The following is a 14188-nucleotide window of genomic DNA, read 5'->3' on the forward strand; positions in this document are numbered from 1 at the left end:
ATTGGAAAAATTCAACTAAATGATTTGAAAAGCCTGACATAAAGCGTTTCAAATGTGACTTGGATTTAAAAATATTTTTGAACCCTCTGGACAAGTAAATAGGATTTAATGGATAATTTACACAACAGGTGGGACACTAACACATCTAGTACTTAGAATAAGGCTATTTTTTTTATATTTTGGGAGCTGTCAAGCCAGCAAGATTGTTATTGTCCCTTTAACAACAAATGTTTTCAGATATATATATTTTATAAGCTATCTTAAACTTGTTAACGTTTCAAGAAGTATGTATGTTTATAAACTGAAATTTATGACAATAACGCCTAGCTATATCGGACGGAGGGCCTGAAAAGGACAGCTGTCTAGTCGTTCGGATGAGACAAAAAATCGCGGTCCCGTGTCCACAATAGCAAAAAGATCCCATGGTAGTTTGAATTCGATATAAGAGTAGGCCTTAGCGCCGCTGTCCGGAAAAATATTCACTCATAGCACACTGTATGGCGTATGCTCGTCTTCATTATCCCAGCCGATTCAGAACAGTAGGACGTTAAACACTATTTCATTTTATATTTATATGTCGAGTTTAGGTCATTTTCGTTCCTCAAAATTTGAAAGATGTCCATTATTGAAAATTAATATAATTCAAAACGATTTTTTTTTTTTCAATTAGTTTTATATATTCCGTTTTTTATATTTTACAAGTATCAATCTTACTAAATATCTGACATGTTCTATGACTGTGTAGTGTTTTCTGCTGTAAACAGCTGTGAAATAATTGCCGTTCCAATAACGCGAAGACATCGTCCACCGATCTGTGTTTAAACTCACTGAAGTCACACCACAATGCGTACCATCCATAGTCTCTCTGAATATAATCAGAGCCATAACGAAACGATTCAAACAATCTAGTTTCAGTTAGATTGATTGATAATCTTTATAATCAGTATATACTGGGGAGTCACGGTGGCTCAGTGGGTAGGGCGTTGGCTCGCTAACCCGGAGATCCCGTGTTCAATTCCTGCGTTGTCGGAGAAAGGACATTGAGATTTTCCGGTCTGGTTCCTCCTTGTCGTGGTGCAGGACCGAGGTCTTGGCAAGGGACAACGTATAGTCGTTCTGACGGTACAAAAAAAACGAGGCCCCGTGTACTCAGTGGTGCGCAGGTTAAAGATTCCCTTACAGTTGGAATTCGATATAAGAGTAGGCCATAGCGCCGCTATCCGGGCAAAATTTCCCTCATAGCACACTGTATGGCGTATGCCCGTATTCATTAGCCAAGTCGAAGAAGAACACTAGGACGTTAACCCCATTTTCATTTTATTTCACTTTAATTGCTCACAGATGATGGATCCCAAAACTAAATAGATGTAATTTTGTAGTTACTTCCCTTGAATGGCTTGCATTAGAAATGAAATAGGGTTTAACCAAAAATGGTTCCACTACTGATGTCTTCCATATATCCACAGCCACAGCCGTCTAGTCGTTCGCATGGTGCTAAAAACCGAGGTCCCGTGTATACATTGACGTGCACGAAATGAAATGAAATGAGGTTTAACGTCCTACTCCCGTGCTCCGACTGGGCTGAAGAAGACCGTCATAATTTCCCTCATAGCACACTGTATGGCGTATACCTGTCTTCATTAGCTAAAGAAGACCGTCAAAATTTCCCTCATAGCAAACTGTATGGTGTATGCCTGTCTTCATTAGCCCAGTCGGAGCAGAACGGGATGACGTTAAACTCATTTCATTTCATTTCATTTCGTGCACGCCAATGTGTAAACGAGAAATCGGCTTTTCGCATCATCGCATTTCTCCCAATCCACCCACTAGACCTTTTTCTGTGCTCTACTACTGTCAACGGGAAACCACACTGGAAAATTTCACCCAACACCGGGATTGAACCTCTGACCATGGAAAACGGGCTTAACACTGATTTGCGAAACTCGAAGCACTAGTAAAGGGAACGTACACAACACGAACGAGTATGACCGTCAAACTTGAAAAGCATAGACTAGGCTTAAGATATTTGCACAACAATAAAATAATCAAAATATTAATGTTGCTTTGAGTTAGGTTTTACTACAAGAAATTTAAAAAATGTGTAAGTCAAGCGTAGCTATCGTCGGAAATCTGGAATTTACGGTCGAAATATTTTAAATTTCGATGGGACCCCTCCATATGCACCCGTGAACAATATAAGCACTAACGAACATTCCCACCAAGTCAACAAACTGTGAAATATTTGAGATATTAAAGTTCTGTTTTTCATTGACCTTATGCAACAAACTGCTGGTAATAAAATATTATTCGAATTGTTTTGGGATTTAGTAGAAAAAGTAAATCACAAATTAAAAGTAAAGGTATTGGCAATTGATAACAATTTGTTTTATTAACAATGGAGAATCAACGTAAGCTGTGTGAATCACATCTATAAAGATATTAAACATCATTTTGTTCTACTATGTATTTGGATTTGTTCCCCAGAGAACTGCATTGTAGAGATAGCAGAACTGGGATGGACATGTTGTCAAAATGTTATTAAAAATATAGTATAACGGTATTATCTCCAGGATGTTATTGGCTATACATGGCATGGTATTCTCAACGTAGTCTCGAACTAACCTGCGTAGGATGTTATTGAATTTACATAGCATGGAATTCTTGATGAAGTCTCGAACAAGCCTGCACGACCATTTAATACACTATAATTAAAGCTATATTCCTTTCTCGATTGAGTGAATTTAGAAAACCTAAATTTTTCCAACCACCTTATGTGAATGATTTCCCCCAAAATATAAGGCCCGTTTTCCATGTGCCCGCGCGCGTTTTTGCCGGCGGAACAGTCGGTGTAATGCAAATGTAACCGATGAAAATTCCGCGAAAACGTGTACATTGAAAACGGGCCCAATGCTAGGTTCCCACTGTCGAGCGATGCGTTACGATAAAATTGTCCCTGTTGAGTCCCCAATCTGGTACGTACAGATACGTTCGGATATGTTTCGATACGACCAACACGATTGCTACAACTGACCACAATACATAAGCCCTGCTAGGATCACCACAATTACTCCATGACATGCACGATTAAAACCTGGCATTAGTAAGAAATGGACAAAAGTCCACGAAGAATTCAAACTGAACCGCTGCTATTTAACTTCGGTACATGTGATATTGTATCTGGTTGTTTAGTCAGGTTAACATTACAGTAAGGTTTATTTTTTTTAGAAGGCTAAAATGTAGTTCGATTCGTAGACATAATAATATTTTATTCGTGCAAACCCAAGGTTTACTTTGTAAAATCCCATATTCGACCAATTCTTTCCTATTAATCTGTTGCCAGTAAACTGCAAAATTGTATTAACAAAATGGGGACATCCGTAGAAGTTAGCATTTTGATAACACAGATGGGTCACTGGTGTCTAAAGGGTTTAAATAAGCCGATATTTACCACAATTCACCTAGACTTCAAATACAGCATACTAACCTGTGCCAAACACTACACCACCTCAACCGGTTAGATCTATTTGAAAAGGCCAACTTCAAGTTTGGTCAAAGGTGACTTGATGTAAACAGGACTAGCGCTAATCCCAAACCTAATCCTAGCCCTGGATCTAGCCCTAATACTTATCCCAGCCCTAACCTACAATCTCGGCAACAATCACATGCACTAATCTTATACTATTCAAAAAAAGTAGGGGATATTTGATTTTGGGGGCATAATACTAAAATATGCAAATGACTACAAAAAAAGTCACTATAGAACCTAACAGAAGAAACATTTCCAGTTACATGTGACGCCCAAACGCACCAATAGCTACCGCATGGAATGCAGGTGATGCTTGGGATCATCATGGGGGTCCAACCCAAGATTTGCACGACTCTGACTTTGAATGTTACAGTCATTGTGGCATTGAATTCTAGGGTGGAAACATTAGTTTAATTGTTTTAGTGACCAGAAAACAAATTTTGATATGCGTCGGCTTACCCAAAATGAAAGGTTACGTGCCCTTGGCATGCTACAGATCGGCACAACACAGGCGGTTGTGGCGCGGACGATGCATGTTTCTCAGTCTGTCATAAGCAGGCTATGGTCCAGATACCGTGATACACAATCTGTACAGGACAGACCACGCTCAGGTCGACCAAGGGCGACAACTCAAGCCCAGGATCTATTTATCCGTACCTTGGCCTTGAGAAATCGTGTCATCACAGCAAATCAGATCAGCGCTCGTCTTCAAACAGACACTGGTGTGAGAGTGAGTGGCCAGACGATTCGGAATCGACTGCATAGGGGTCACCTTCGCGCCCGACGTCCTCGCGTGATCCCTTGCTTGAGAGGTCATCACATTCAGGCAAGACGTCGTTGGTGTAGGGATCGTCAACACTGGGATAATCGACGCTGGAGCAATGTGATGTTTTCAGATGAGTCAAGGTTCACTGTTGATTTTTTGGACAGACGTAGGAGGGTGTGGCGTCGTCGAAACGAGCGCTTCCAAGACGTTAACGTCATCAGACATGATCGATTTGGGGGTGGTTCTGTTATGGTGTGATGAGGCATCACTGTTGCTGGAAGAACGGCTTTACATGTTGTTGCAGGGCGTGTTACAGGCCAGTACTACCGGGACAACATCTTGGCAGTCCATGTTGTGCCGTTCGCACGACGTCATGGCCGCCGTTTCATCTTACAGGATGACAACGCAAGATGTCACAGGGCCAGGATCGTTACAGGTTACCTCCAACAACAGAACATCACCACATTACCTTGGCCAGCACTGAGTCCCGACCTCTCCCCATCGAGCATGTCTGGGACATGCTTGGACAGAGGTTACGTCAACGTCAACAACGTCCTGCCAATGTCCAAGAACATGCTGCTGCGTTGCAACAGGAATGGGACAATCTGGACCAAAATGACCTTGGACGTCTTATTAGGAGTATGCCACGTCGGATCAATGCTTGTTTGGCACACAGAGGAGGATTTACCCGTTACTGACTTGGTTGTGATGCTGTGGTAACTTTGCTGTTTGACCCCGGGTATCATTTTACCCTTATAATGGTCAGTCTGTGCCTCACTTAGTCTAACGATCATTTGGAATAAATCGATGAATGTGAACTTCATTTCATTTTGTCATTTGTTTCTTCGTCAGTTTCATTAGGTGACTTTAATAACACTTAAAAATCAAATATCCCCTACTTTTTTTGAATAGTATATTTACATCCCAGCCACCTTGACGAAAATTGAGCTGGCCTTAACAATGAGATATAGCCCGCAATTCTGGTGAAATCATTGACAATGGAATTCTTGATCATGGTGTACTATATGAACTTAATAATAATGCCATCAATAACGTACATAACTTGAATACTGCGCTATGATATCACAGATACTCACGGTGGCTCAGTAAGGCGCTAGCTCACTAACCAGGAGGTCATAGGTTCGATCCCAATGTTGCCCGAGAAAGCTGTCGGAGAGAGAGAGAGAGAGAGAGAGAGAGAGAGAGAGAGAAATGGGGTTTAACGTCCACTCGACACAAACTAGGTCATTTCGGGACTAACATATGGTTTAATTTTATTTCAATAATTCGTTTGCGCGTAGGGGTCTTTAGCAGTGGGAGGAAACAAGTTGTCGGAGATTTCCCGTTTGGTTCCTCCTGGTCAGTGTTGCAAGGACGAATGGGACGAAAAACCGAGAACCCTTGGCAGATGTCCGGGCAAAATTTCACCCATAGCACACTGCATGGCGTATTCCCGTTTTTTCTTAGGGACTACGGTAGCTAAGTGGGTAAGACGCTGGCCCGCTAGCTTGGAGGTCGGGTGTTCGCTCCCTGCATTGGCCGAGAAAGTTCATCCAGATTTTCCGGCGTGGTTTCCCCCTTGTCAACTGTCTAGTCGTTCGGATGGGACGAAAAACCGAGGTCCCGTGTACACATTGGCGTGCACGTAAACGATACCTTGACAGTTGGAATTCGATATAAGAGTAGGCCGTGGTGCCGCAAAATTTCCCTCGTAGCACACTGTATGGCGTATGCCCGTCTTCATTAGCCCTTTTCTGAGTAGGACGTTAATCCCCATTTCATTTCATTTTCGTATTCCCGTTTTCATCATCGCAGTTGGTGAAGAAAAGTAGGACGTTAAACCCGATTTCATTTCGATACAAACCCTAATGTACAGGATGCAATATAAATATGTTTATATAGTTGATTGTTAAATAACGATTAAAGGCATCCATCATAATTATTACGACAGGTTTAAAATTGGCGCAGAGGGAGTTCGATATTGACTTTAAAGCCATGCAGTAATTGACAGAAAATCCGTCTATCATACAATACCATCACCGCCTCGTATTATCGGTCACAAAACCGTCCTCGTCAGCGACAGAGACAGTAAATCACTTGTTGGTTATCGTCTATATTTCGATAATCGTCCAATCAACTCGCTAATCACCGACAAATTGTTTTCGTGGTGCAGTTTAAACCAGGGGACAACCTATTGATCTGGAACACGACCCCAGGCAATATCGATCCAACAAATTAAATCAACATGCGCTGATGTCATGATTGATTTCATATCAGTCCACTATCCCGGAGCGAAAGTACGAACAAAGAACCGGGCGTACACCTGTAGAGTTAACCAAACATACCATCTATATTTAATATTACATATATTATAAGTCAGGAACAATTAACACAAGAACGAATAATTAATGTATTTGATATGTTATAGTTAGTGGACATTGGCTGATTTGAACAGTTATATGATACATATGAAAGGGCCGTGGGTGGTCGAATGGTCTATCTTGAAATTGTTATATTGTAAGGGTGTAGTAGTATGTAGAGATTAATTATATTTTAAATTTGCACACCTCTATATCAACACAAGAACGAATAATTAAAGTATTTGATATTTGGTTACTCGACATTTAACAGATTGACTTATAATTCTCTCAGTTTGTCATCAAAGTCGCTGATCGTTTCAGTGTTGTTTAATCCCCTGTAAACTGTTACTTGAATTTCTGATAGAATTATCAGACTAAAACTGTTTCAATTCCGTTCAGTATTTACAAACATGTGAAAATTGAAAAATTAAAAACGTTTGGTATCCTATGTATACGAATTAAGAAAACCAGCGCCACCTATAAGTTTTGTGTAAAATCTGTTGATGAACCCCCCTTTTTAACCCGAATGAATCCAAGTCGGTTTGTTTACTTAGTAACATACATTATGCAAGAGCTAAATCTGCCTGTTGTAGGTCTTTCTTTAGGCCTAAAATTTTATATAAACTGTTAATTAGAGATTTTAACTAGATTAGAACGGTTCGCCATTTCAAAATTTAATTTAAAAATGGGAGAGCGAGGCTAAGTTTAGCATATACCAGTGCCCTGGTTACCACTATGCACACATTTTGTCAAAACTACAAACAGTGATAACTTGGCTCAGAATTAAGAAATTTGAATGAAATTTTCATTTTACATAATCTATTTTTGAGCTATTATAGCAAGCAAGAATGGCCAGCTCTTTATCTAAATCTTACATAATGTATCTTTAATCAATTTGAGGACATTTTAGATTGAATAAAACCGTGAGAAATTATATAATCCTGTAAAACGCATATAAGGCTTAGCGGCTTTACAACTTGATTTACATATTCATTTTCCGTTCAACTTAATTCATAAACGTCTTGAAAAACACAATCCCTAGAGAAATATTTACAGATACATGTCGATTATAAGTGAAAATAAGATCCCTTCTCAGTTAGAATTCGATATAAGAGGAGGTGATAGTGCCGCTGCCCGGGCAAAATTTCCCTCATAGCACACTGTATGGCGTATGCCCGTCTTCATTAGCCCAGTTTAGGAGCAGAACAGCAGGACGTTAAACCCGATTTCATTTCATTTCATTTCTACACTGAAATTTATAGCTTTAAACACTTATTTTTTACCAGCGAAAGATTCTGTTTCGCTATTGCTGTATAGTTTTGCTCATGGGCTATAGTGTATATTACTAAAATGGCACCAGTAATTGTATTTCCATAGACCTGTATCATGTTTGTTGACGCCTTATTTTTCTGGATATTTTAATTTGAACCCAACGCAGCTTTTACCTTGATATCACACGATCAAGGAGTAAACTTACACTTTTCTATTGACATACCAAATCTATGTCCGGAGCGAAAACATTTTATTATCGAAATAAAAAACGCAAAGAAAACAACATTTCGTTTGATGAGGGCGAAGCGACATTTTAAATCGAGTAAGTCGAGTATTTGATGTGAAACATTACTAACAATTGGAAGTTTTCATTTAGTTCACTTGAAAATGTAGGACTTGATCAATCTCTCATCAAAGCCGAGAGAAAACAGAAAATTAAGAAATAGTCATATCTACTGCTTGTGATACGGGGTGCTAACAAGCTTAAATGAAGCTTGGAATGTCTCTAAACCATCGAACCTCCAGCTCTAATACCTTATAAAGTGGGAAGGAATGAATTAGCGAAGCGGGACATTCTGCTTGGTCGCCTAAATTGCGTTAGTATCGACGATCTTTCCTCATTTAGCTGTGTGAGGGCCGTGATCGTCTGTGAAATCCAAATAATGCCTTTCACAATATTGCGAATGTCGTGGATCAAATTATTAACGATTCGCTGCCGTTTTTATCAGAAAAAACAAGAGTTTGCTTCTCTATTTTTCTCTCAATTATTTTCAATGAGTTGTTCCTAGCGGCTTGGCTTTTTGGTAACTAGTTTACCTACTTTAGCGTTTAGATAGTTAGTTAAAGGTTAAAATATATGAGAATCGTTATCGCTCTTGTTGCTGACATTACTAACCCTTCTTTCACAAAATCTTAAGATTAAATTTTAATTAGGAGTAGGGGTGCATAATCATCAGAGCTTAGAATGATACTGATCTAATAACAATGGGGGAGGGGGGCGAATCGTTTGCGTGTGCGCGCTGTATCATAAGGTCTATCATTGAGTCAACTGGCGTGGTTTCGATTCCCTGGTTGTACCTGCCAAGGAGTAGGGTCGCCTGTCCAACCTCGTGGGTTATCTCCGGGTCCTCCCACTGCTAAAGACCCCTACGCGCAAGCAAATAATTGAAATAAAATTAAACCATGTTAGTCCTGAAATGACCTGGTTTGTGTCGAGTGGACGTTAAACCCCATCTCCCCCCCCCCCTCTCTCTCTAATAACAATGATTTAAATGTTAATCCGCGGGATTATATATTGTGAGTTTATTTTTAAAGCGACACAAAATGTAAACGGTTGTCTGGGACCACATCGACATTTTACAGTTCAATTTGAATCAGACCAATTTTTGTTTTATTATTCAATTCAAGTCAAGTAGTCACAGCCCCAAGCACTCGTCACAAGATGTAAAAGCTAAATTGTTTTCGCTTTGATTAAAGAATTAAATTATTTCCTTAGTGAGGGAGACATTGATTAAAAGTATGTAAAAGTTTACTTATCTAAACTATAACAAGTTGAAACCATGTTTATGTCTGTTGGCCAGATTTTCTTTAACAACTGGTCTAATCTGTCTAAGATATCTATTTTAGGCCAATGACAATCTCTCGTCTCAACTGCCATTGATTGGTAATGGTGGGTCAAGTTTTCGTTGTATTGGGATACCGAAGAAATAAACGATTAACAATACCGTTTAGACAAATGTTTAATTATCACAGATTCAATGAACTATATGAAGTGTAACGTCTGAATAATATTGCACATTATCAGACCAATACTGTGATGTCTTTTTAAATCTAAAAAATCTAAAATTATAGTTATACCACATTAAAAAAAACACATTTTGGGAGTAACATACATCACAATTATAATATGCATGATTATTTGCTGAATTAATTAGAAAAATTAAACTTTAGTACAGTTAGCAGTTAGAGCAAGTGCGGGTCCAGCCCCCCCCCCCCCCCAAGCTCAGTTTGGTGGGAATCAATCGGAAATGGCATCTCCAGCGTTCCAGATTTCTGAGGTGCTCCCCTCCTCCGACTCACTGTAGTGTACAGTTAGAGTAGGTGCGGATCCAGTAAAGCCCCCCCCCCCCCACACACACCGACTCGCTATCGTGTGCTTTACACACTTTCAGCGCTCGTGAATTGGCACTACAACACTTCAATATAGAGTTCTGAAATCCCCCCCCCCACCCTCCACCCCCTGTAGAATGTTTATGATTATTTGCTGAATTAATTAAATTATACGTTTAATCGTTAAACCAGTTAGAAAATAGCAAATCGTTATTGTTATAAATTTTGCGCATTTTGTACCGATCAAGTGTTACATTCAGCAATGTTGACTATATTGATTCAATATTTTATGGCATCCTATAATGGCGAATACAAATATTCACGTGCACATACAACTAGACAATGCGTGATTTCGATAATTGTTACTATATTATTATCACTATAATTACTGTGACGACAGATATTATTGTCTGATAATTGTTTAATAGAATTGCATAAACAGATAAAGTATTTGAATCCCACTGGACGCATTAGGGCATTGTGTCCAAAAATCTGTGGTTGATGTATACAATTTGACGTAAAATACATATATGGAGATCTTTTACAATTCTGGCGGTTTTTGTACAAGAAGGTATTAGTCTGGCAGTGAAAGGCCAATTTCGCGATGAAACTTGGCACTGTGTACCTACAATTTGTTTTTCTTTTTTGCGTTTTCTACATCTTTATGGCATGCAGAACCAGAAACTGCGTGATGCCATATAGATATAGTTTTTACGAGGTTATATTTATGTGAATACCGTAAGTGCCAAAGATGTTCTTTAGATAGTCATAAAGATGACAAAACCCCCCAAAACAACCTAGGTTAGACACATCTTGGTGTCGATGACCATGGATAGAAACGAATACTTAATCATATAAACACAATATAGCGGTATCTTAAAAGACTAATCACCATGAGACTGATCACCAAAGCCTTTTTTATTTCATTGAAATGAATGTGATTTTCACACAATTTTACACTATAGTTATACGATGTCCCCGTTACTGTACGAAAATGAAATGAAATGGGGTTTAACGTCCTACTATTCAGTTTCGACTGGTCTAATGAAGACGGACATACGCCATACAGTGTGCTATGAGGGAAATTTTGCCCGGACAGAGAGGCACTATGGCCTACTCTTATATCTAATTCCAACTACAAAGGGATCTTTTACATGCACGCAATGTGTACATGGGACCTCGGGGTTTCGCCCCACCCAAACGACTAGACAGCTTTCCTTGTCAGACCCCCGGCCACTGTCAAGGACTAACCACGCCGGAAAATCCCGATGAACTTTCTTGGTCAACACCGGGATCGACCCCGTGACATCCGGGCTAGCAAGCCAGCGTCTTACTCACTTAGTCAACGATTAATATCATTTTTGTACATATTATGTACTTATGGTTTATAAAATCAATTTTTAACAATTGTAGAGTTTTCCAATTGAAGATTTATACGAATGACAAAACTTGTTTGATATTAAATATTAGCCTGGGTGTTGTGCAAAAGGCAGAGTATGCTTACTCTATTTAGAACATCGGATACCACTTCTAATTTGAGTAATTCACATAGATAGAGAAATGGGTTTTAACCTACACTCAACACAAACTAGATGATTTTGGGACTAACAATTTCATTTCAATAATTTGCTTGCACTTATAGGTCTTTAGTAATAAAAGAAACTGGGGGCAACCATGTTTGATACCACTTCTCGTTTAAGGAATTCACATAGCTAACATATTTCTGTGATAGTTTTGTATTTATTTTAATCTCTATAGGATACATTGAAGATTAAGCACAGAGCAAAATATTGAGCGATACACTTTGATTGCCTTCTTGAAGTTTTGCAAAACTACCTTTCACCGGGCACTACAATTTGAACTGATTCCAAGAGCTCCCTGTATTAACTGCACAACGTTAGATGCTTTAATAAATCTTGTTACAAGACTTACTATTTAACTGAATTAAATAGGTATAATGCAGTTTAGGGGACCACGGTGGCTAAGTGGGTAAGACGCTGGCTTTCTAACATGGAGGTCGGGTTCGATCCCTGCATTGGCTGAGAAAGTTCATCCAGATTTTCAGGCGTGGTTTCACCTTGACTGTGATGCAGGACGGAGGGGCTGACAAGGACAGCTGTCTAGTAGTTCGGATAGGACGAAACACCGAGGTCCGGTGTACACATTGGCATGCCCGTAAAAGATCCCTTGACAGTGGGGATTCGATATAAGAGTAGGTCGTAGTGCCGCTATCCGGGCAAAATTTCCCTCATAGCACACTGTATGGCGTATGCACGTCTTCATTAGCCCATTCGGAGCAGAACAGTAGGACGTTAAACCCCATTCCATTTCATTTCATTTCCCTAATACATGACTAGTCATTAATAGAACAGTTGATGCAGAAAAGAAGAACGTTAAACTCCATTTCCTAATACATATATATCATTTTGTACATATTAAATACACAACCCAGTTGATACAAGAAACACCTCGTTGTATATAAAATAACAAATTCAGCAACACAATCTCATGGTAAGCGGATGATCGCACTATACACATACAAAACCTAAGAGACAAACCCGCGGACAAGTCACAAAATACACATACATTACAAGCAATAAATGTTAGTAATTGCCATTATATATTCATATTGTATCCAATTTAACCAAGCTGCATATAAATGAAATGAAATGTGGTTTAACGTCCTACTGTTTTTCGTCCCATCCGAACGACTAGAGAGCGATCCATTCTGCATCATTGACAAGGGGGAACCACGTCGAAAAATCTCAGGTATTAGAGTACGCGTTTTACAGTTAGCATGGCCACGAAGTTGGCTATGATGCATCCTTATTCTTTCTAAAACAACTGACACCACTTCTTGTTAACGGAGTTCATATATCTAACAAACAATTGATGTACTATTGCATCCTAAAATATACAAATGAATTCGGTATAGTAATTGAAATCATCAGCAATATTTGATTGCATATACAGATAATATAATCATATCATCTTGATTTTTTTTAAAATCTTTGGAAGAATTAACATTTCACTCGTGTAGTAGTTTATGTCAACACTGATCCATGATGTCTCATAATTGAATTAATTATTTACGAAAAAACCCCAGTAACACTGGCATTTGAGGCAGTGAAGAAGCTTAAGTAGCCTGGCATTTAAAAATCATAACCACTTGTCAAAGCAGTACATGTTTTTATGTCGTCATCAATATATGTGTTCTCTTCTTAGGCTAATTTTGCTTTTAGATTCAGTTCTAGATGGCGAGTTTTAGGTGTTGGACAATATAAAACCAATTAGCTACACCATTTCAACTGATAGTAAGGCAACATAAATTTTCTACAAACGTAATTATTTGTAGAACTTTATGATGCCTGGCAAAAAACCTATTCCTTATGTCATTACATAACCACGAAACCGGTGAAAATCAATAGCCGGATTGTCTCGAGAGTCCGGCTTTCTCTACCAGGCGTATGGATATGATAGGTTGGAAAATAAACAAGTTACTGTAATTCTAGGCGAATAACAAAATTCTGTCTAAAACAGACGTCCCCCAGAGACAGATCCTTTCTATCGTGCTCTCCTATTGTTACAAACCTTGATACACACAATAAATTATTTATAAACATTTGGTGTAAAAGGGTATATCACAGTCTATGGACACAGTTCTCGCTTACGCAGCATGGATTACTTTCAAATTTCCATCGTGAATATTAACCATATATTTATGTTATAAAAATTTCCCCAGTGATTTCCCCTTTGAAATAATTGAATCATCCTACAGGGTAAGCAATCCATTATTATTTACAATAATCTTACACAAGACCAAATTTTTGAGGTGTAAATTAATTCCCTTAACACGCATCTTACGCAAGTATAAAACAGATTGTTTTTAACATAAATGTCCGAATAGAGTTAGTTATTTAACGTCCGCTTTCACCAGGATGATATCGTCGACAAGAGTACATAGAAACATGGGATTGTTATTTGTACTTCATCGGATAATAATAAGTTCTCATAACGCCCCCCCCCCCCCCTTGACATCTGGAATTCGAAATAAGAGTAGTTGGAGGCTAAACCCCATCTCATTTCATTTCAGAATGGATTAATTCTTGTGGGGTTTTATCATTATTCCATATTCGATAAAATTTAGAAATTAAA

The sequence above is a fragment of the Patella vulgata genome, chromosome 6 (genome assembly GCF_932274485.2).
Source record: "Patella vulgata chromosome 6, xgPatVulg1.2, whole genome shotgun sequence".
NCBI lineage: Eukaryota > Metazoa > Mollusca > Gastropoda > Patellidae > Patella > Patella vulgata.